Consider the following 25,134-nt stretch of genomic DNA (forward strand, 5'->3'; position numbering starts at 1 on the left):
CAGGGATGGTACAGTTGCCTCCTTCCCGAAGCTTTCTCTGCTCACCTCAGTACACACAGATTTTTCCCTTCTGGGGAGTTTCACAACACTAACTTTGACATTACATAATTAAGCACTTTATTATATTCTGTCTTTTATTTTTCAGATTATTCCCAGCCTACTATAATGGATAGGGCCTAGTTTCAAGAAAAGGGGTTCAAATACTACCTCTGATAATACCCAGCTGTGTGTCCCTAGCTAGGCTAGTGTCTTAGCCTCTCTAATTCCTACCTCCCGAGAACATATCTAAGCTATGTATTTGTGATTTTCTTTGGGAAAGGGAGCTCACCAGAAGCACAAAAATTACAGATCCCTTGAGTATTTTTATATTCCTGTTTTATCTTTATAACTAGACTGCAATATCCTCGAATCCAGGGGCCATGCTTTGTACTTTTCTTGTACCCCCTCAGGTATGAAGTACAATGCTGGGAATAGTATGGACTCAAATATATATTGTTTTGTTGACAATTCTTCTCTTTCTTTTCCCTTTTCTTTCTCTTCTGTATTCTTTTCTTTCTCCTTTACTTTCTCTTTCAGAACAAACACCTGGATTTTGCCTACACATCTTGGGCCAGTGGCATACATGGTTTTGCTTATGGTACTAAGTGTTAAAGATGTTGCTAACCTCTGGTTTTTAAGAAGCAGAAGTACATTTTAAGAAGAATATCGCAAATTGGGGACCTCACTGGAGACAGATAATTGACAGCCAGTAAAGAAAGTGGGTGTGGCAGACCCTCTGAGGGGCAAAACACCCTGATTTTAAATGAAAGCTGACATCTTTAAGTCTCATGGTGTCAATCTGGTTACCATATTAAAAAAAAAAAACACCAACTAATACTGTACTCACTGCTGTACATCCCATAATATTTTATTATTATTATTATTTTTTATTTGTTAACTATAGTGTAGCTATGCCTTCACTAAAATGGGATTCATCTGACAGAAAATTTGGATGATTCCAATTGTTTGTTTGTTTGTTTCTTTTTTTTTTTTTAGTGAGGCAATTGGGGTTAAGTGACTTGCCCAGGGTCACACAGCTAGTAAGTGTTAAGTGTCTGAGGCCGGATTTGAACTCAGGTCCTCTTGAATCCAGGGCCAGTACTCTATCCACTGTACCACCTGGCTGCCCCCAATTGTTTTAACTAAATACCAAAGGGTAGCTTTTCACATACACCTACATTGTACTCATGGTTAATTCTCCTTTGGATGTTGAAAAGTAATTTCAGTAAATACTTAACTTGATCAATTTGCATCTGCATGCTGACCTTCAGAGATCTCACTAACACATCCCATCATGCAGTGGGTTTTATAGTGCTCTGCCTCCCTAGACATCATGCATCTCTCAATATTTGTACATAGATTTCATGTTCAATCAATATAATTATCTGGTCCCACTTTTCAATTCCTTCTTTGCCCAGAGAAGTGAGAAACACCACAGAATTTCTGCCAGAGGATATTTGTTTACTTTCCCTCTACCTCTACTACCAAATCAGAACCAAGGAAAGAGAATTACAGAATTGAGAAAAGTGGAAAAGTCAAATTTATGTTTGATCTGTTTACAAAATTATGCTGAGAATGCAAAGGATAAGCAATTGTAGAGAGTTGAATCCCCATTACTTCTCTGTTAGGAATCTTTCAAAAGGCAGGAATGAATCAAATGTCAATACTTTGAAATATTCTTACGAAAATTTCTAGATGTTGGGGAAACAACTACTCTACAAGCACTTCAATGGGCAAAAAAAATCTCTTGTCTAATTTGTTGAGAAAGTTTTTTGCAATTCAATAAGACTTTTGGGTTCATGAACCTAGGATGAGCCATGGCCCATCATGGCCCATGAGTTAGATGGTCAGAGGATGGATTACAACTCACCCTTCCTGTGATGGCCAAATGATGGGGCTTCTTTCCAACACAACCATATCTAACCTTAACCTCCAATATGCTTTCCATGATGCAAGTTCCCTGTCTCCACCCAGAAATTGGCCCCACTTTGGGGAAATATATTCTAATTGTTACCAGGTACCCAGAACAATAAGTGTATGGGTAAAATTGAGAATTCCCCTCCCCCTCCCCAGCATGCTTATCCTTTCTCTCTCACATTAACTCTGCATCTGCAGAGATTTCTTCATTTTTTCATATTACATGAAGGCATCACAAGACTTGGAGCTGTAAAAGGACCTTGGAACCGTTTCTTGGTTATTGGGAGATGATACTAGAAGATCATAGGATACTAAAAAGATGATGAAAAAGGATGTTAGAGGTCATCTGGTCCAACCCCCTCAGCTTGTAGATGAAGAAACTGAAGTCCAGGAAATTTAAGTGACTTTGCCAGGCTTATCAGATTTGGACTCCCCTTCTTAGTCTCGTGGCCTCCTCCTGTCCATCTTCTTCACAGAAATTTTTAGAATTGTCACCACACAGGATCCATTCTTCTTTTTTTTTTTTTTAGTGAGGCAATTGGGGTTAAGTGACTTGCCCAGGGTCACACAGCTGGTAAGTGTTAAGTGTCTGAGGCCAGATTTGAACTCAGGTCCTCCTGGCTCCAGGGCCGGTGCTCTATCCACTGTGCCACCAAGCTGCCCCGACACAGGATCCATTCTTAACGCGATCTATACTCAAAATGGTTGGCTTTGTCTGAAAAATGTAACACCATATCATCTATATCTTAGAACCTGGACAAGATGGTATCAATGAACCAAAGAGCACAAAGCAGAGACATTTCAAAGTGACCCACAATCCAAAAGAGAAATTAAATTCTTTTAGGTATAAACCAGAGAGACTAATTATATTCTGGGGTGTTTTGAGGGGCTTGTATGTTTTAATACTTTCTTAGTATTAATAATACTGCTATGGAACTTGGCAGTTTCCAAAATACATTGATAGACATCATTTCCCTAATTTACAGGTGAGGAATCTGAGACTCAGAGAAGTAGACATGTGTCTGAAGTCATATAGCTTAAATATCTCACACTCCAAATTAGAACTCATAAGATGGTCTTTAATTGAGGGGCACCACAATTTCAGGACATTAATAAATTGGAGAATATTTAGAAGAGGGCCACCAGAATGGTCAAGTGAAGTCAAGACAAGTCAAGAAGTTGGGCACTGGGGGCAGCTAGATGGCACAGTGGATAGAGCACTGGCTCTGGAGTCAGGAGGACCTGAGTTCAAATGTAGCCTCAAACACTTGATACTTAATAGCTGTGTGACCCTGGGCAAGTCACTTACCCCCCATAGCACCACCAAAAAAAAAAAAAAGGAAGAAGAAGAAGAAGAAGTCAGGCACAGCACTAAGCACCATGGATGCAAAGAAAGGCCAAATAAAGTCCATGCTCTCAATGAACTCACAGTCTGATGGGGGAGACAACATGCTAACAGCTATGTCCAAACATGATATAAAAAGGATAAATTGAAGCTCAACAGAGACAAGGCAGTAACATGAAGGGGAATTAGGAAAGGCTAGAAGCTGGGGTTTTAGCTGGGATTTGAAGGAAGTCAGAGACAGAGATGAGAATTCTATGTATGAGGGGCAGATGAAAATGTCTGGAATCAGGTAATCAAGTGTATTGTAAGATGAACAGTAAGCATGGCACTATTACTAGACTGTAGAATATGGGATGGAGGGAGTAATATGTGAGAAAAACGGAGAGTTAAAAAGGCATCAGCTTGGTGAAAGGTTTTAAATTCATGTCATGAGATCTCTTAAAGGTATCAGAGATGTTTATCCTGGAAAAGACCAGGCAAGGGATGGGGATAGGGATATGATAGCTGTGGTCAATTATTTGAAGGGTGGCATGTAGAAGAGGGATAATACTGGTTCTCTCTGACCCCAGAGAGCAGAACCAGGAGCAATTTATGGAAATTACAGAAGCCAATTTTAGCTTGATGTTTGGGGGAAAATCTTAGCATTTAGTATTATCCAAAACTCAAATGGGCTACCCTAAGCACATCATGAGCTTGTTGGGTATTTTACAGTGGGGATTCTTTTTCTGCTTGGACTGGATGGCAGCTGAGGTCACTCCCAATTCTTGGATTCTCTGAGACTGTCTTCTTGTCTCGTTCCCTGTGTTTTTTTGTTTTTTTTGGTGGGGCAATGATGGTTAAGTGACTTGCCCAGGGTCACACAGCTCCTAAGTGTCAAGTGTTGGAGGCTGGATTTGAACTCAGGTCCTCCTGAATCCAGGGCTGGTGCTTTATCCACTATGGCACCTAGCTGTCCCTGTTCCCTTTCTAAAAAAATAAGAAGTCATATTTTAAAGCTCTTCCCCTACAATAATCCTGTGAGGATAGTGGAAATAGAACTTGAAGGGAACTTAGAGATTACCAAGTCTGACCCTTTAATTTTAAAGATGAGAAAACTGAATAGTATAAGTTTTATCCCCATTTTGCAGATGAGGAAAGTGAGGACCAAAGGGGAAAAGTTATTGGTTCAATATCACACAGATGATGATTAGAATTTATATAGTGCTTATATAATTTGTATAATGTTTTTAAGGTGTGCCAAGTGCTTCAGAAATATTATTTCATATGATCCTCACAACAACGCTGGGAGGTAGGTACTATTAAAATCCCTATTTTACAGATGAGAAAACTGAGGCTCAGAGAGGTTAACTGACTTGTCCAGGGTCACATGGTTTGTAAGAGTCTGAGACAGAATTTGAAGTCAGGTCTTCCTGACTCTAGGTCCAGGCTTCTATCCGCTATAGTCGCCTACAACAGTGAGATGATAAGTAGCTGAGGAAAGACTTAATTTATGTTTTTCATCTTCTAATCTTTTCCTAATGAACCACAATCGAAAAAAAAGACCCAGAATGAAGGATTTGTCCTCAATTACCTTGTACATGGCTGAATCAGTCTGTCTACCTGTGTATTTCTCTCCTGTTTTCTTCCTATTTTTCTCTAATACTTTGAGAAGTATTGGGGGGCAGTACCAATATACACTGACACGTGTGTCACAGCTGTAGGGCAGTGAAATTGATATGTGTTTTTGTAGGATGGGGGCCCTGTGGAATGACACTGCCATTCTGATTCTTTGTGAGTTCCTATGCTAGAATGATTTCCGTAGGAGTTTTTCAGCAATAAAATTCAGTCCTGTCCAAGGCTCTATTTGTCCCTTGCTTGTTTACCTAAACCCAACACAGTGCCCGTTCTGGCAGGGAGGATGGGATCCTGTTAAAATTGGACAGCCGTAGGCAGTGTAACCAGGCTTTCAATCCTCCCAGTGAACAACAGCAGGCAGCTTCCATCCTGGAAGTAGAGTAGACTCTATGCTTAAAATGGCTCCTTTGGGGGCATATTGAAGAGTGTGCTGTCAGTTAGACTGTTTTGTGAAATTCTCTTGAGAAGTAAGAATTTCTATCTTCAAGCAAAGGGGATCACAGAAGGCTCCAAGAGTCATCTAGGCCAATGGAGACCTCAATAAATAATCCCCACTTCCAGTCAGGCGGTTTGCAGGGGATAGAGTGCTGAACCTGGAATCAGGAAGAACTGAGTTCAAATCCAACCTCAGATACTTATTGGCTGTGTGACTCTGCGAAAGTTATTTAACCTCTGTTTACCTCAAATTCCTTAACTGTAAAAATGGAGATAATAACAGCAACTACCCTTCAGAGTTGTAATGAGAAAATGAGATGTTATTTGTAAAGCACATAGCACAGTGCTTGGCACATGATAAGCACGATATAAATGCTTATTCTCCTCCCCTTACCACATACCAGACAAGTGGTCATTTTTGCCTTTGCTAGAAAGGAAAATCCCTACCCTATCACTGGCAGCTTCTGGATGCTTCTATTTAGTAAGAGTTGTTTAAAAAATTAAAAATTAAGAAAAAACCACCCCACCCCTACCCCTCGCCAAAAATAAGGAGTTTTTCCCCCTTAAATCAAAAATAGCTTAGTATTCTAGTATTTACAGAGTGATTTAAGTTCTGGAAAGCGCTTTACATTGATGATCACATTTGATCCTCAAAACAACCTTGTGAGGTGGGGGTTCTTATTCAATTTAAACTTTTAACATCTTTAAATTGAATAGAAATCTGACTCTGCACTTTAGATAACTTGTTCCTAGTTCTGCACTCTGAAGTGTAAGCATACGAAATCTATTCTCCTCTACATGACAAATATTAAGGTACTTGAAAGCAGCTTTCATAACCTGCATTAGACTTCTCTTCTCTGGAGGTTTCAGCGCCCCCACCATTCTGATCCCTTTCTGCTGGACAGTTCTACCTTGTCAATATCCTTCATAAAAGGCACTATCCAAAAGTGAATGCAATCTTCTAGATGTGGTCTGATCAGACCAGAGTACAGAAGGGCAATCACTCCCCATATTCCTGGCATTCTGCCTCTTAATGAGACCTAAGAGCTTTTGTGACTGTCATATTACTCTGTTGAGCCCACTAAAACACCAAGGTTTTGTTTATGTTTTTTTTCCTCCACAAGAAATGCTGCTTAGTCAAGCCTCACCATGAAGTCCTTGTATAGGAGATGTTTGGATGACAGTATAAGGCTTTACATTTATTAATATTAAATTCCATTTTATTAGATTAGAGCCATCATTCTAGATGCCAAGGTCTTTCTGGAATTGGACCCTGTCACATGGAGTGTCCCTCTAAGCTTTGTACAATCTACAAATTTGATAAGCATACCATCTATGCCTTCACCCCTGTCACTGATAAAAATGTTTAATACTGCAGGGCCAAGGACAGATGCCTAGAGCACTCCTTCCCAGCTGATAGGATCATAAATTTACAGCTGGAAGGAATGCCGGAGGACATCTAGTCTAACTCCCTCATTTTACAGATGAAACAACTGAGACTCTTAAGAAGTCAGTGGCTAGGGGGCGGCTAGGTGGCGCAGTGGATAAAGCACCGGCCCTGGATTCAGGAGTACCTGAGTTCAAATCCGGCCTCAGACATTTGACGCTTACCAGCTGTGTGACCCTGGGCAAGTCACTTGACCCCCATTGCCCCGCAAAAAAAAAAAAAAAAAAAAAAAAAAGAAGTCAGTGGCTTGGCCAAGGTCACATACAGAGTAAACAGAAGGATGGAATTGAAATTTTGGTACCCTGACTCCTCTATTACTTTTTTTTTTCAGGGCAATGCGGGTTAAGTGATTTGCCCAGGGTCACATAGCTAGTAAGTGTCAAGTGTCTGAGTCTGGATTTGAACTCAGGTCCTCTTGAATTCAGGGCCGGTGCTCTATCTACTGTGCCACCTAGCTGCCCCTCCTCTATCACTTTCTACATGGCACCATGCTGCTATCTTTTGGAGGCATTGCCACCTGACCATTAAACCATCATTTCAAGTTGAATGTATCCCAAACTGAACTCATCCTTTATACCCTCCCCACAGCCTGGCACTTACTCACCAGCACTGAAATTACAGAATCCCCTTTGATGCATGCATGTGTTTCACTGGTTTAACCATGGCACTCGCACACTCAGGAAACTTCAGTGATTTCCTCTAGGACAGAGTACAAACTTCCCTACTTGGTGTTTAATCTGGTCTCATAATCTGGCTTCAACAGATTTTTTCCAGACTTATTCCAGACTTACTTTCCTACATACTCTCTCTATTCCAGCCAAATTGATTTTTCATACATAATATTCCATCTCATACTTCCTGTTTCTCTATGGCATGTTCCCTTTGCCTGGTATTTCTTTCTCCTTACCTCCACCTTTTATAGTTCTTACCTTTACTCTATGCTAATTCAAACTACTATCTCTTACGAGGGTTATTTTGTGATTCCTCAAGTCATTTGAGATCCCACTAATTATTTTGTATATACTCATGTCATATGTGTTTGTGTGTGTCATTGTCTTTTCTCATACATGGAACTATACATGGTATTCCAGGTGTGATATGGCCACTGTAAACTATGGTAGGGTTATTTCTGAACAATGTAATTCTATGAATTCAGTCTAAGATAACCTCCATTTTCTCCTGAGTTAATTTGTTTTGGAAGCCAAGTTACATTGAGTAGTCCTCTAAAAGTACTTGAACCTAAGCACAGGATATTAATGGCAGTAAATGAAGGTACCATCAATGTGTTAATGACTATTCTCTGTGGAGGACAGAATGGAGATGGGAGAGACTGGAAGCAGGAAAACTAATTAGAAGTGCACTAGAATAGTCCAGGTCAGAGGTGATGAGGAATTGAACCATAGGGTAGTGACTGAGAAGGAAAGAAGGAATGTGAGAAATGTCATGAAGACAGAATTAACATTATTTGGCAACTTATTGACTATGGGGATTAAATAGAGGGAAGAAATAAAAATGGCTCCCAGGTCCAACTTAGGTGATTAGAAGGATGATAGTGCCCTCAATAGAAACAGGAAATTTAGGGAGAGGAGTGACTTTAGAGGAAAAGATAATTTCAAAAGATAATTAAAGATAATTTAATTTATTTTGGACATATTGAGATGTCTGTGGGACCAGAGGGGAAGATGTTCAACAATCAGTTGGAAATGTAGGAGTGGATCTCAAGAGAGATGAGGATTGAACATGTAGATTTGGAAGTCATATAGACAGAGATGATCATTGAACCCAAAGGTGCTTCATTTAAATGATGGGCTGGCAAGCCAGATTGTAATAGATAAGTAAGGGAATGGGAGAAGAGAAATAGGAGCAATAAGAGAAGTATTTTTAGGAGTTTGTATGTGAAATGGAGGACATATATAAAATGATGGCTTGAAAACACAGGCAATTGAAGACCTTTTTTTAAAGATGAGGAAAATTATAGATAGATGGATAGTGTTATAACTATGTATGGAATGTGTGTGTGTGTATATATATATGTGTGTATGTATGTATGTATGTATCTGTAAGCAGCAGAGAAGGAACAGTGGAAATTAGAGATAAGTAGAAATGAATAAAGTACAAACTACCAGAGGAGTTAAGAGGGGATAAAATTAAGGGTGCAATTAGAGAGATTCATCTTTGCAAGAAGTACTAATTTTCCCTCTGAAAGAAGAGAATGGGGTATGATATTAAGGAGACTTGAAGGGTAGAATTGGGGAGGAGAAAGAGAGAATAAGAGAGTGAGAGAGAAATAAAGGGAAAGAGAGAAAGTTTATGACAGATGGCTACTATTGTTTCAATTAAGTATGAAGCAAGATCCTGTGTTGAAAGGAAGTATGTATAAAGTGCTGCAAGTGGCCTGAGGAAAGTATTTGAAACAGAGATTTGTGTCCTATATGAAAGAGTAAATTGAGGAAAAGAAAAAAAGATTTCTGTTTAACAGTTAGAGACTAATTAAGAACCAGAGTAAATATCAGCAAGGGACAGAGTCTTGAAATAAAGGAGAGCAACTAGACCTTGTTCTATACTAGTATTCTGAGTTATGTAGGCCCTACAGGTTTGGGGAAGAGGGATATCTCTCTGTTAACTTTGAAAGATTTTCTCTTGTAGAGGATCTGAACCCAAGGGTCATGCTATAAGTTTTGGTTCCTATGGAGGTATAACCTCCCTGGAGAGGAAAGATTAATTGTAGCGATTGTTTCTGGACTTCTGTTCAGATAATTTACTTTTTTATTGTGGTGTTTCAGTTAAATAAAACCTCTTCTATACGTGAGATTTTGTTATCCTTAGTGCTTGCATGGGACCTCAAGGTCTTTTTTTCAAAATTCTGAGGTTCCTGAGGAAACCATAAGAGGAGACCACGATCCAAAAAGAAGTTATTATTGAAAAGACCAAAGGATTGAATTTTGTTGGTGTAAACCAAGAGCTTAGTTAGGCTCAGAGCCATGGGTTACATTGGGTATCAAGGAAGTGATCAGTAGAGTAACTGCCAAAGTAGATGAACCATATGAAATCATTCACAAGCTATCAATGGGAATTATCTATCCTAATAAGTTACTTTTGATTAGGGTGTTTGTTGTTATTCAAGGAGGAGGTTGTCACATTATTTTGGTCATATTACATGAAGTATATTTTGGAATTGTTCACTTGAAACCATTGATTCTTATATTAAAAAGGCTTTAAGGGAGTAGAACCCATGTCAGTTGACTTAGCATGGCTTGCTAAAAACTACTCTTTTCTTTCAAAAGGAAGTGATCAAGAAATTGGGAGAGCAATACTATCAAGATTTCATATTGACTATGGATGACCCTGGCCAGAGAAACAACTTCTGAATTGTGGCAGACTCTTCAAATTTGCTTAAAGTTTACCCAGTTTCATCTCAATTCTCTGCCTCAACAATAATATCTCTGTCCCAACTGTTAACAACACACAGATTGTTAGATGCTACTTCTGATGATAGAATTTCTATTATTTGGGTTTGCAATGTCCTGGAAGTCTTTCAGTAATTTTTCTTGACATGAGGAGGATACTAGTGGAGCACTATGGCTGTCTTACCTGTCCCCCCTTATACCTGCCACATGACTGTCCCACGTGTTATTCCTGTCATACATTTCCCCAATGATCTCTTTTACTATTATTCTTTGAAATCCTATTTGGTTATATGCTGTGGCTTTTTCTAATATTCTCCAGATGAGTATGTATTTGTCATGAAATTGGGCCAAAGTGACTTTCTGCTACTATTTAGGTCATTTGGTCTTTGTCATTTAAAGTCTAGCAGTAGAGACAGGCTTTTGAGGCTATTTTGCTTTATTATTAATGACAATAATAATAATAGCATTTATATAGCAACTTAAGGTCTTCAAAGTGTTTTACAAATATCCCATTTCATTCTCACAAGGAATTTATAGGAAGCAAGTCTTATTTTTCTCATCATATTATAGATAAGAAATCTGAGGCAAACAGAGGTTAAGTGACTTTCCAGGGTTTCACAGCTAGTATAATGATTGGAATGATGCCACCTACTGGAGACTTGCTGTGGGAAAGCTCTGCCATGAGGAAAATGCCTCAGAGGCGTTGTGGCTTTTCCTTGGCATCAGGAAATGACGTTTGCTCATGGGTGCTGTCTATCAAGGCTACCAGCCAATCAACTTGAGGAGCCTCCTATTTTCTGGGAGGAGACAGGAAGGAGGAAAGGGAGCCTGTGCAGAGAGCTCTCACGCTTTTGGGTTCCTGACTTGATGGTGGTGGTGGCAGCAGAGGAAATTTGAGGAAAGATAGGAATGCCAGGCTGTTGGAATTCTGTTCTCAATCTTTTTCTTTCTATTTTCCAATAAACCCTTAAAAACCTAAACTCGTTTTATCAGTGATTTTAGTCAGTTTCCCCCAAAACTGGGGGAACAGATTAGAATCCACATTTAGAATCTTAAATTACACACTAGGAAGTATCTGAGATCAAATTTGAACTCAGATCTTCCTGACTCCAAGCCCAGTATACTATCCACTGTGGTGCCTAGCTTGATTATCTATGGAGGGTGATTTGGTAACAGTAGAACCAATAGAAATATCTCCTCCAGAGCATTTGGAATGGATGTTTTGGTGACATCTCCTGAAGATGTGAAGAGACTGCAAAGCAAGGGAAACGATTCATTTTAGGCCATGGCAGCCACTTAATGTACCCTCTATTAATATGCATTGTAGTGTAATAAACTCTTATATATAAATTATAAATAATTTATATGCATAATAGTGTAATGCAGTGACACCCTTTTAAAGGATGCAACATAATATAATGAAATTAACCATGACACTTTTGGGCAAGTCATTTCACCTCTTTTAGCCTCAGTTTCCTCATCTATAAAAAAGAATGTTGTTGGTCTAGATTATTTTGACGGTTCCTTTCAGGTCTAAATCCTATAAAACATTCATAGAGAATGGAGAATGCATTCATCAGAAGGAATCCTCAGTTCCCCTGACCATTTATTTTCACAGTCGTGGGTAGCCATGACAAATCCTGCTGATGAATGAGAGAGGCAAGGTTTAGGGAATTTTGTTGATGATTTTCCCAATTATTTCCTGCTCCCTTCCCTAGCCACCTTTCATTCTGTTTGCATATGTATGCTTACATAGGTAGATACAGAATTTTAGAGCCACGAATAATTATAGAGATTACACATACACACAGAAACCAAGATTTACATTTCAAGAAAAAAAAAAAAACAACAACCGCAAAAAGGATTTACTTGGAAACCTGTCTCTATTCTAAGTACAGCTATGAAACTGGGAGCTCAGCTCCCCAATATCACATTTATCTCAATTTGGAGAGAAGTTGAAGGTCTATCTGGGACCATTTAAATCCAAATGTTATTAAGGGCTCATCCAAACAAGCACAAAAAAAAAAGCCAACTTTAAAAGCATGGAGTATGGAGACATGTTACAGATAGTCTGAGTATGCCATTTAGACTACTCTGATTAAAGTAAGGCTCAGTTTGGGGGTATCCAACAGTTATGACAAAGACAGTGTGGTGCATTACTGTGGAAAAAGCTCTGGTTCTATAGTAAGAAGACCTGGGCTTAAATTTTGCCTCTGCAATTTAACACTGTGGTGACGTTGGAGAAGATATTTCACTTGTCCACTTTCCCATCTGTAAAATAAGATGACCTTTAGGCATTGTAGGAGAGCGACCAGCTCTGACAGGGCCTTCTTTGTGGTTCTTCATATATTTCAACTTTCAATTACAAGGTCTTCTAAGTGAGATTCATACACACTCAAAAGTATTTAGCTTAAGTCTCCACACAGGAAAAGCCAAGGAGATGAAATATACCTATTTTCCAGCCTATGACAGCCAGTTAAATAGACATCTTACAGAGCTGCTACATCTGCACATATATCTTGGATGGACTCTGCAGAATGCAATGAACTGGGCCCAGACTTGAACAGAAAAGCAGAGTGGGAAGGATTGAATTTTGAAAGTTGTCTAGTGCTTTGAAAGACCCTAAATATCTCTCTGAAACAAAGGCCTATCTTTTAAGAGTTAATTTTCTTCCAGTGATGCTGTAGGACTCTGTACCATAGAATGTCATAACCTTTGAAGAACTGATGAGTGCTTCATAGTATAGTGGGGAAAGTTTTGAATTTGGAGTCAGAGGGAAGGAATGGATGAATGAATGATGCATTTTAAGTGTTCACTATGAGTAATGTACTAAGTACTGGGGATGTAAATAGAAGAGTAAGACCATCTCAGCTCTAAAGGAGCTCACATTATAATGGAAGAGATGACATGGATGGAAGATTACAGTTGTAAGTCAGATGGGAAGGACCTATGGTCCTTAGGGTACAGTGGCAAAACAGATGGTTAATGCTCCTTCTTTTATCCCACTGATAAACTCAGTTTCTGATGCTGAGCCATTTGATGGTGAGAAGGATTTCTTTGGGTCTTCAGTAGCTATGGTTGGGAGAACTTGTAGGAGCAATGACCAGGCTGCATCTCCACAGATGATTGCTACCAAGATTAGGTGGAAAATTGCTATCCGCAAAGCTCTTGGGTTTAGGTTCCTGCCTGGTCTGTCTCCAAAAGGTTCTAAGGAGAGACAGTGGATGGCAGTGGTTTGATTTACTTGATACATGCTTCTTCCCATTTCTTCCCCATGGTGCATTGCTGCTTCAGTTTTCCTAGCCTGTAGGTGGCAGTTGGTGTGGATGGATGGCCCCTTCTCCACAGCTATGAGGGCCAGGCTAGAAATAAGAATCATGGAATGGGAAGGGGGTGCTGCCACTCTCAGGGCTCCTGTACCTATCTAATGGCTGGTGGCAGCTGGTCAATAATTGTTGCTTGTTTGTTACCTATCTACACATATTTCACCATCTAGTGACACTATCCTCCTTGCTGTTCCTCAAACATGACACTTCATCTGCCTGGACTCAAATTCTGGCTTTGTCCCTTCCTGTTCATGAGACCTTGGACAAGTTATTTCTTCCATATGACAAAAAGGAGTTGGACAAGAGGGACTCTAAATTTCTTCCAGATTTCATCTATGACCCAATAAATAAAACTGTGAGTCATTCAGAGGGACATGGGAGAGGTGCCTAATGGACATAAGTTGGCATCTACATGTTACTAACAAAGAACTTCACAGGAGAAGCAGGATACATTACATCCTGCTTTCAGTCAGTCAACAAGCATTTAATAAAGCCCTTAGGTAGCACTAATTCTACGCTCCAGGAACTATGCTAAGTACTGGAAATACAAAGAAAGGCAAAAAATGGGTGGACCAAATGAAGGCAGATCATTTATGGAGAGTAAGGAATTACCCTTAGTGGATATGGACATAGGCCTATGGCCATAATATCCCTATGGAGGATTTATTGGAGAACTCAGATATAGTAGCACAGGATGAGAAGGTGAAGATGGTTTCTATCTACCATTGTTAGAAGAAACACTTGTTTTGAGATCACAAATAATGAAATTAAATTAAAATGGATAATAGCTCACATAGAAGTATGTGTCATATCTCATTTGATGCTCATAACTATCCTGGGATGCTATTATTATCCCCCACTGTAGGCATCCCCACTAGGGCCATTCATACTTATAGGTTGTATCTCCAGAAGGGTTGCTTACTCTCAAGATTCCACAGGTTAAATGTTGGGCTATATACTTTTTTTTGGTGAGGCAATTGGGGTAAGTGACTGCCCAAGGTAACACAGCTAATAATTCTCAGTGTCTGAGGCTGATTTGAACTCAGGTCCTCCTGACTCCAGAGCTGGTGCTCTATCCACTGCACCATCTAACTGCCCAGGGCTATATACTTCTAATATTGTAGCTTCCAAGCCCTCACTAGTGTGTTTCCCATTGACAATCAGCCAGAAGACTCAACTGGCTTTTAGAGGAGTCCTTTATGCAACTGACATAACAAGATCAGTTAGGACTAAACAGTCCTTTCTTCCCATCCCTGTTTCCAAAAATCTTAGGGTACGCTCTCATAAATACAAACAATGTCCAAGGGAAGAATAAGCTCAAATTTAAAGCACGATGTTAGTGAGACATATGTATGTAGTATGTACCAGAACATAATTAATGGTGGTCTGGTAAATGTTTAACCAACCAGCTCTCAAACAATGTATGTACTACACAAATTTAAGTTTAGTCTGTGCTATTAACATTTTCTTCATCACTTTTTAAGTCTAGACAATCATCAAAACAACAAATCAAGCCTTGATTGTGGCATTGTCAATCTTCCTAGGTATATATACTCACTCTGAAATTTTACAATCAGCTATTAGGAGCCAGTACAGTTAGCTCCACAACATTCCAGGAAGCAGTATGGGCAAAGTCCTGGTATTGGAAATCTTTTTTTTTTCCCTTCAACGCACGCAACTCATTTCTCTTTATTCCCCAGTCACTTCCTTCATAGGCTTGACAAACATTTTACCCCTTTCCTAAATTCTTCTATTGTTCCTGGATGGAGTGTGTCAATCTGCTCCTCTTTGGTTCCCACTCACCATCCTTGTAACTTTCTAAACCAAAATAATCCTCCCTGGTCATCACTGTGGCATGTATATTATCTTCCCATGTTAAATTATAAGCTCCTTAAATTCCTTGTTTTTAAAATTTGATTCCCTAGTATTTAACACTGTGCCTTGACACATAGTAAGTGTTTGATAAATACTTTTTTCCTTCTTCTTTCCCCCCATTTCACAGATTAGAAAATTCAGTCCATGAGAGAAGCTAAATGACTGGCTCAGGGGTCATATAGCTAGCCTAGTTAAAGTTATAAATGTACCACTTTTTACCCAACTACTCTAGTGAAAATTCTTTTCAGACATACCAGTAAGGAGTCTATTGTAGACAGCATTGCTCACTCTCCTCGAACTCAAGCATGAGGATGTATTAAAGAGTTGTCAGATGGATGTGGGCTGACCTTTAGTTTACTTTTAAGACTAGTCAAAACAGTTGGCTTGGTGCTATTCACAGAATCTCCATTGAATCCTTTGAAGTCTACAGTGAGTGTGACAAAGAGAATGCCTTAATAAAATTCACTATCCCATTCAGGCATTTAAAGCTGAATTGATTTTCCCTGTACTGTAAGGCTTCTCCTATAAGGATTCCGCTGTTGCCCAAAGAATTGATGCAGAGAATTCCCAGGAACCTGCGATTTATCTGGGCCAACCTGGTCCATTCTAAAAGGAAAGAGGATTCTGGATTGATCTGATACCATTCTAGGCCAATATTTAAATATCTGGATCACCCCACCTTCCAGGTACCTTCTGAATGACCACAAGTGGAAATAGGATCACAATGTGATTTTCTTTGTGTAGGGATAGTTTTAAGCAAAATTGAAATAGACTAAGTTTATTCTTGAAATCCTCACATCTCTCATTGTCTTCATGCTGCCTCTTGGGCATCCAAAGTTTTCCAAGGTGGCTCTTCACCACAAGTGGTCCTCCTTAGGCAGTGTCCCAAATTATCTCTCTATCCTTTTCCCCTTCCTCCTCCAATCTCATATTATCATCATACTTTATCTCAGCTAGTCCTTAGAAGCAAAGTACCTGATAAAAGGAGTTCACCATGAATGACTTGGTAGCCATTTTAATTTAATACTACCCCACTCAAGATGTTTTTCATTACAAGAGGTAGCTTTTTAGCCAAAAGAAATGTTTCCGAACCCATGGGGGCCTCACAGAGTTTTGGGAAAAAAATCTGGCCTTTTGGAATGAAATATGATTTTTTGGTGTATCTTCATTAATAAGATACAAATGCATTTAAAAGTCTTCTGAATTCATACTACCTTTCTGTCATTCCTATTCTTTTCCCTATCAATGGATACCATGAATAAAACTATGATCATGGGTAGCCTGTGAACGTTTTTGACATCATAAAGTGACCTCCATATTTAAAAGAGAGATAGAAACTCACTGGCCTTAGGGGTTAATTATTGAATGGTGGTATCTCAGGCATGGAGATGATTGGAGACAATTTTGAGTAGAGGGCTGGGTTTAGTGGGGGTGTTGATAAATATTTTGCAACCAGTTTTCGTGGAAGTTATGACACACTTCAAAGTTAATATGCATTCTCAACATCTCCATTGTTTTCTCAAGTCCAAAACAATCAACAAAACAATAAATCAAGTAGCAATTTGTAGCATTTGCCAATTTTCAGGTGCAAATGCTCACCCCAAAACTAAACAATCTGCTGTCATTGGTTGGTCAGAGCTGGCTCCAGCACACCCTAGCTAGGGTCCTTACTTATCAATAGGTAGGCAATTGTTTAAAGACATTTCTGCTGTGAAGCTTCCGTGTTTCTGCTCAAGGAACCAAAGCTGATGGGTTTGAGAAACACACCTCAGGTATTAGCTGAAGAATACACTGACAATGGGCTTGAATAGAAACTCTGTCTCCAGACACATCTAAGGGCAGATCTTGCAAAGGGCAGTAAGATGGGGGGGGGGGGGAAGAGAGGTGGATGTCAGTTGCCGAGGTTTTGCAGCAACAGGGAGATTGCTCAATGTGACTTTGTTCTTCTCATTAAGCATTGCAAGATTAGATTTAGAACATCGGAGCAATGATGGTTTACCTGTCAAATATGTGACTACTCTCAACCTCCACCACTGAACCCTTCTAAGAAATGGACTATTTCAACTGCAATTTCTCCTGAAATATATATGTCCCATGTGAAAAAGGGAATAGAAAGCTTTAAAAATGAAGAGAAATAGAAAGACAGGTTTTTCTTCCAGCTATATAGTTATGGATGGAGATAAAGAGATGGATATTTTTTCATAATACCAAGAGCATACTTTATTATAGGTTTTGAAGCTCCAGAATGTTTAAGTCAGGCTGGTGGAATAATTCACTGTTGATTTACTTGGGCCCAGCGCAGACTTAGATGGGCCGGTAATAAAGGTGGGCTCCTTGGAGTGACTGAACATGGTATTATTATTTTATTGCCATCACTGAGTGACTTTCAGAGCTTTTTAAATGAAAAGTTGCAGCCTTGCCAGTCATCTCTGTGTTACCTTCCAACAAGTAAGGTTGCTGGCCCATTGACTCAGTGGCTAGATGAAAACATTGAGTGTACTAATGGGGTCAACTATTAGATGCAGACATATATTTCCCAGATTCTTGATTCAGGAACTGAATGCCTGCTTCCTAAAGTGCAAGTAATATGGAACCAACCAATCAAGATCTTAGAAGGAACCCTGGCAGATTTACTCAAAACATAATAAAGGAGATACAGAATATCTTGCAGTACCTTTGGCAATCACCCCTTTAATTCTTCTCTCCTCCTGCCAATTCTTTACTTCTGTCTCCAAAGTAAACTTGTCCCTCTATCGGTTTTAGAAGAAGTAACTGCCTAAAAGGAAAGAAAGAGAGAGGGAAAAAATTAATACTTTTTTTTTAAAAGTTAGAAACCCACAACAAAAATAGCCCCCCCGCCCTGACAAATGAGTTTGTATAAACCAATAATCTAAATTTATAGGCAAGGGAAATTAAAATTATAGAATCATAGTGAAAGGGCCTCAGAGACTACCAATTCCACGCTTTACAGAATTCAATTCAATTAAAAAAAACTCAATTTAACAAGCATCTGTGAAGTGTCTGCTTAAGTAGCCCAGTGGATAGAGTTCTGGACCTAGAATCTGGAAGACCTCAATTCAAATTCAGTCTTAGACCTTACTTGTATAATCTTGGACAAGTTACTTAGTCACTACCTGCCTGAGTTTCCAATATCTGTAAAAATGGGAATAATAAAATCAACTACCTTGCAGGATTGCTATAAAGATAAAATGAAATAATATTGTAAAGAGTTTTTGGAACCATTGTCATCATCACACCAGTACCAACAACATCAATATTATCCTTATTGTTATTGTTATTATGATTGTTTACTATGTGTTATGCACTGTGCTAGGTCCTGGGGATAAAAGGAGAGATGTGAAAGCAATTCTTGCTCTCACAGAGAATACGTTTTATAGAGAAAGTGATAAGGTCCTGGGTGATGATGGGACTGACTCCAAATTGTACATCTGGTTAGTGGCAGAGTTGGGACTAAAACTGAGGTCTTCTAATGATCAGTCCAGCATTCTTTCTGCCCTACTTCCTACCTGGCTCATTTCTCTTTGGGATTCATATTAATTTTTTTCAATCCTGACAATATCACTCTGAGCAGAGTGGTGTCTATTCCTCAGTAAAACCCTACACAATGGATGGCAATTCAGAATAGGTTTCCATGTAACCAACCAGGCTGTTTACATGACCTGAGGAAGGATCCAAAGGAACCATGTAGTTTTACCTGACTATGATAAATTCTCTAAAAAGAATAATTCTATCCAGCAAATGTGCACATCAGTCCCCTTTCCTGCTTGTCATCATCACTCTCTGCTGTCAGAGCTCTCTTCTGTGCTGCTTGTTTGGGGAGGGCAGGGCAAAGTTTTTATTGAGCCCTTTGGGGTATTTTTTCTTGTCATCACACGCTTGTTATCTTTTCAACTCTTTTCTTCTTCTCTACCCAGTGTCTACCTAACAGTCTTCTTCCTACACTGCTAAGCCACCCAAGGCAACTGAAATCACACAACATGAAAAAACACAGAAGAGCTGGGGTGAGGGGGAAGAAGGGGATACTGACGGTGGTGGTAGAATTTATGAGAATATGAACCTCTCTCTTTTTTTTCCTTTTTGGGATTCAAATGATTTTTTCACTTGCTAATTTCCTACCCCAATGCTTTCTTCAATAGCAGTCCAAACTAATTTGGCTTCAGAGAATTTTAGAATGAAAAAAATATCAAGGGGGACTATCAGTGCTAGTGTAAGAAGTCTAAGAATTTAGAATATTTTTAGGATTAATGGGAGAGAGGGTTGGAGAAAATTTTAGAGCAAAGACATTGACATTTAGCCTCTTTTGATATCATTACATCTGTGATCTCATCATTTTGGGTATTCCCTCCAGTGGCACTGATTGCAAATAATCCATATCATCAGACTCTGGGCAACTCTTATCTACCTTTTCCCATAAATCCTTCATGGGGATCTTCCTTTAAATCTCTAGACATTTCTCAGATACCATAAATCTTTAACAATCAGCTTTCTGGGGAAAATATATACATGACAGACTTTTAAGTTTAACATGCATTATTAACTCTTTCTTAAGTCTATATAATCAACATCAAGCCCAGATTTGTAGCTTGCTGATTTCTATGGAAAAAATACTCACACTGGAAATTTAATAATTTTCTCCTGAGCAGGTTCAAGCTAACTCCAGCCTGGGAATACACAAGGTTTTCTCTGTTATCCCTTGATCTCACTCTATGCCTGGAGCATAGGCCTTACATATAGTAGGTGCTTGATAAATGCTTGTTGTCTTGACTGGCCCCCTGCTTTCCTAGTCATACATAAAATTGATGATATTTATATACTGCTTCTTGTACAAAATGATTTATTTCTAATGTACAATAGCCTATTTGTTCCCACTATGGATGTTCTCACCACCCTGGTACAGTGGATAGAGCACTGGGCCTGAAGTCAGAAAGATTCATCTTCCTAAATTCAAATCCAGTCTCAGACAATTACTAGCTGCGTGACTCTGGGCCAGTCACTTAACTCTGCTTCAGTTCCTTCCTTCAAATGAGCTAGAGAAGTAAATGGCAAACCACTCTAGTAAAAATACTCCAAGAAAACCCTAAATGGAGTTACAAAGAGTTGGACATGCCTGAAAAACAACTGTTTTGATCCTCAAAAATAAATTATTTTCTTATCATACAATTCAAACAGTCCCAACCTGATCTATTTAGAGAAAATATATATGAGGGAAAAAAGGGGGAAATGAATTAAAGGAATCAATATAGGTAATTACCATTCTCAAAAGATGTTTAACTGATTTGAAGCAATTGTACCAATAAGGAGGCAGCTAGGTAGCATAGTGGATGGAGAGTAGGGCTTGGACTCAGGAAGATTTGAGTTCAAATCCTACCTCAGATATTTATGAAGATCTGTAACCTTGGGCAAGTTATATAGTCCCTCTGTGCCTCAGTTTCTTCATCTGTAAATTCAGAGGATGAGACTTGATGGCCTTTCAGATGAGGATGAGTCAAGAAACTGTTCTAGGTATCAAACACTTAATCACCTCTGTAAGCAAAAAGGCATCACAGCCATGGGCTTAAAGAGGATGATGGTGGATGCTTTTGACAGTATTTTTTTGTACATATACAATTTTGTATTTACTACTTAAATGTAAAAATATCACCTCTGGATGAAGGATATACTCAGTTTTTCAATGATTGGCAATCTCGAAATGATCTCATGATAGCATGATCCAAACCACTCAAAATAAAGGAAATGCAAATTAAAGTAGCTGGGGTTTCATTTCACACCATTTTGGGTCATGCCATTTGACTTTGGTCCTTCCAACCTATTATTGGGAATATCCTAAGGAGTCAGAGAGAAAAATTAAAAAAAAAACCAAAGGTCCAACATATAACAGAATATTAATAGCAACAGTCTTTGTAGAAGCAGACAAGATGGCTGTACATTGATTACATGATGACCAAAACCCTCAAAATCTATGGTAGAGAAAAGTCATAATGTTATCCTTTAGTCAGAAGTGGTAAGAGGAAGTGCGCCTGTGTCAAATGTGGAACCCTATGACACTCCTGAGTGGCTTAAACTAGATTAAAATGTAACTGGGAAATATTTTACAAATATGCAACAAAATGTACATAATGTTAATTTGTGGTTTTCTAAGTCAACATGCAACTCACAGAGATCCTTATATAGAGATTAGAGACCCCCATTTCTGTTTGACAAGATTGATGTAATAGATGGAGAGTTGGCCTTATAGTTAGGAAGGCTCCAGGTTCAATATCTACTTCTGACATATATTGGCTGTATGACCCTGGGAAAGTCACCTAACTTTTCAGGGCCCAAGACTAAAAATTGTAGAACAAGGGCCGATTAACCATTGACTGAAGGATCTCCCTCACTAGGAGATCATACCAAGGATGTCACAGGTCATGGATCAAAAACAAAACAAATAAACAAATAAAAAAAAAACCCTAGGGGCAGCTAGGTGGTGCAGTGGATAAAGCACAAGCCCTGGATTCAGGAGGACCTGAGTTCGAATCCGTCCTCAGACACTTGATACTTACTAATTGTGTGATCCTGGGTAAGTCACTTAACCCTCACTGCCTCACAAAACAAAACAAAACAAAACAAAACCCTAAAGAAGATTCAGAGAAATAGGGAAATAATTTTGTTAACTGGTGCAGAGAACAATAAGCAGAACCAAGAGAACAATACATATGATGATTACCACAGATTATATGAAAAGATCACCCAAAGTAAGTTAACTCTGAGTATTAGGGAAAAACAGTGCAGGTCCTGAGGAGAGGATAACAAAATACAAATATTTGTTCACAGCAGAGAGGTGGGAGATTATTAGGAAAGAATATTTTAAATATTTTTAGATAAAGTTTTGGTATTAGAAATTTTTTTATTTTTTCTTTATCATAAAATAGCTGATAAAGATAAAAAGCAATAGTACAATATTTTTAATGAAAAATATCACTGGTATTGTCCTTTTCTCACAGATACCCTGTTTTCATTATATGGAACCCTACTAGGCCAAAGTATACAACTTAGAGGGGGACACTCTACTCTGTCATGCTTCCTTACTCACTAATTCACCATAGAAAATTATTTTTATTAGGTCCTGTAGGCTGGGGATTGGATTTCTAACAATATATTATTATTTTTTTTTGCAGGGAAATAAGGGTTAAGTGACTTGCCCAGGGTCACACAGCTGTTGTCAAATGTCTGAGGCCAGATTTGAACTCAGGTCTTCCTGAATCCAGGGCTAGTGCTTTATCTACTGTGCCACCTACCTGCCCCCAACAATATATTAATTATCTAAAAATGTATGTGGCAACCAAAAAGTTTAGATGTCTTATTGACTTTGTCATAATGGGATTTGGTCTGTACCACATTTCCAGTTGGAGAAGTAGAAAACATGAGAAGTCCAGTGGGGCTGCTGAAAGTAACAGTATTAGATATGTGATTACAAACATGTTTTGAGTAACTTGCTGGAAAACGTTGTGAAAACAGAGATGAAGAAATGCATCAATAAATATGTCCCCCTCCATGAAAACAATTTACCCTAAATTATGCATATTCATTAGGCAGCCTAAATGTAGTACCATTGGGATTTGTAAAATCTGTTTATTAGTCAGAAACAATTAGTCAAATAAATATTTCTATACATAGTATTTATCCCTTCTTCACCCCGTCAAATCCCCTGCAGAAGTGACTACATTCAACTAGTTCATTCACTTGGTTATAGTGAAAGGAGCAATGAGTTTGGAGGCAGAAGACAAGTTCATGTCCTATCTCTGTAATTCATGAGCTGTGTCATCATGGGCAATCTGCTTGACTTCTCTGGTTTGGTTGACTCTTCTGTACAATGGGAATAATATTTGTATCACCTACAGAAAATGGTTCTTGTAAGGGTAAAATATGTATACTTTGAAAAACCCTATGTAAGAACTGGAGCTCGTGATTTTATTGGTATAGGTAATTCCCAGGTAAGTAAATTCCCTCTACTTACAAAGGCTGTCCTCTTTTCTGAAACTTCACCTTTTAGGAAGTTACCTAGGCATAGGGGAAGCTAGGTAGGGCAATGGATAGAGCACTGAGCCTGGAATGAGAAGGACCTGAGTTCAAAATATAGCCTCAGACATGTGACTCTCACTAAGTTCCTTTCAACATTTCCCAGCCTCAGTATCCCCATCTATAAAAGGGGGACAATATAAAGCGATCTACAAACCTTAAAGAACTGTACAAATAGTAGCTGTCATTGATTTCTTTGTTTCTTTGTTTATTATTGCTTTAAGGATATGCCACTTTGTCAGTGTGAGTACTCTTGCCATCAATGTGGACTGGAATTTCTTCTTCATGGCCTTTGCAGACTAGCTTCATTTATTATTGTGGCTTTAAAAATGTTGGAGGGAGGTAGGAAGGGAGAAAGAGAGGGAGAGAGGAATGAAGAAAGGAAGGAAGGAAGGAAGGAGGGAAGGAGGGAGAGAGGAAGAGAGGGATTTATGTGCTAAGCACTCTTCTAAGAAGTTTAGAAACATGGTGTAGTAAGTTCAATGGAACACTGTACATAGAATAGAAAGACCTGGACTTAAATCAATCAATCAAACCAGTAAATATTTAATCAAAAACCTTGGACAGCAACAACACAAGGAAAAAAGCAAAAATCCCTGCCCATAAGGGACTTACATCCAATCACAGGAACTGCAAATACATATAAAAAGTCTATATTAAGTACATAGAAAGCTCTGGGTTTAAATCAAACTATATATTTATTTATTTCTATTTTTTTTCGCGAGGCAATTGGGGTTAAGTGACTTGCCTAAGGTTACACAGCTAGTAAGTGTTAAGTGTCTGAGCCCGGATTTGAACTCAGGTCCTCCTGACTCCAGGGCCGGTGCTCTATCCACTGCGCCACCTAGCTGCCCCTAAATCAAACTATAAATCAATGAGGGTCTCCTTAGCACCCCTGCACTAGGCAATGGGGAAACAAAATTAAAAAAGCAAATATTTCTCCCATTCATGGAACTTACTTTCAATCAAGGGAAAGCAGCATGTATATATGGATATGGAGATATATGTATAAAATCAAAATAAAATACAAAATCAATCTGAGGTGATGGGGGATGGGAGGAGGAAGACCCCAGTAACTGCGGGGTCAGGTAAGACATCATGTACTAACTGCAGCTTGAGCTGAGTTCTAAAGGAAACAAGGGATTCTATGGGAAGAGTGAGGGTAGAATACATTCTAGGCCTATGGAACAGACAATTCAAAGGCATGGAGGTGGGAAATGGAGTATTATGTATGAGGAATAACAAGAATACTGGTATTTATATAGCACCTTAACATTTGCCAAGCACTTTATAAATATCTCATTTGATCTGGGAAGGGGGAGAGTGCTATTTTATAGATAAGGAAACTAAAGTCGAAAGAGGAGAGATGACTTGTCTAGAGTCACACAGTTAGTAAGTATCCAAAGGCAAGATTTGAATTTAGGTCTCCCTGACTTCAGACACAGCGCTCTATCCACTATGCAGATCTAACTGCTTCAGACTTGACTTGAAGTAAAAAAGACCTGTGTTCAAATCCTGCCTTATACACTTATTACCTGTGTGATTCTGAAGAATTCACTTCATTTGTGTCTGTCTCAGTTTTCTCAACCATAAGATGAGGATAATAATAGCACTTACCTTCCAGGTTTGTGGGAGAATCAAATGAGATAA

At 38.8% G+C, this 25,134-nt stretch overlaps 1 protein-coding gene across 3 annotated transcripts in view; it reads right to left on the reverse strand.

Annotated features, from left to right (window-relative positions):
- The window catches only part of TNR (tenascin R), a 708,132-nt gene that overhangs the window by 348,562 nt on the left and 334,436 nt on the right, over positions 1 to 25,134 (reverse strand). For all 3 annotated transcript variants that reach the window (XM_043964080.1, XM_043964082.1, XM_043964083.1), the window contains exon 3: positions 18,080 to 18,181. The gene's annotated coding sequence lies outside the window, so the exon portion shown is untranslated. The remainder of the gene's footprint in view (positions 1 to 18,079; positions 18,182 to 25,134) is intronic.

Source organism: Dromiciops gliroides, chromosome 4, assembly GCF_019393635.1.
Source record: "Dromiciops gliroides isolate mDroGli1 chromosome 4, mDroGli1.pri, whole genome shotgun sequence".
Lineage (NCBI taxonomy): Eukaryota > Metazoa > Chordata > Mammalia > Microbiotheria > Microbiotheriidae > Dromiciops > Dromiciops gliroides.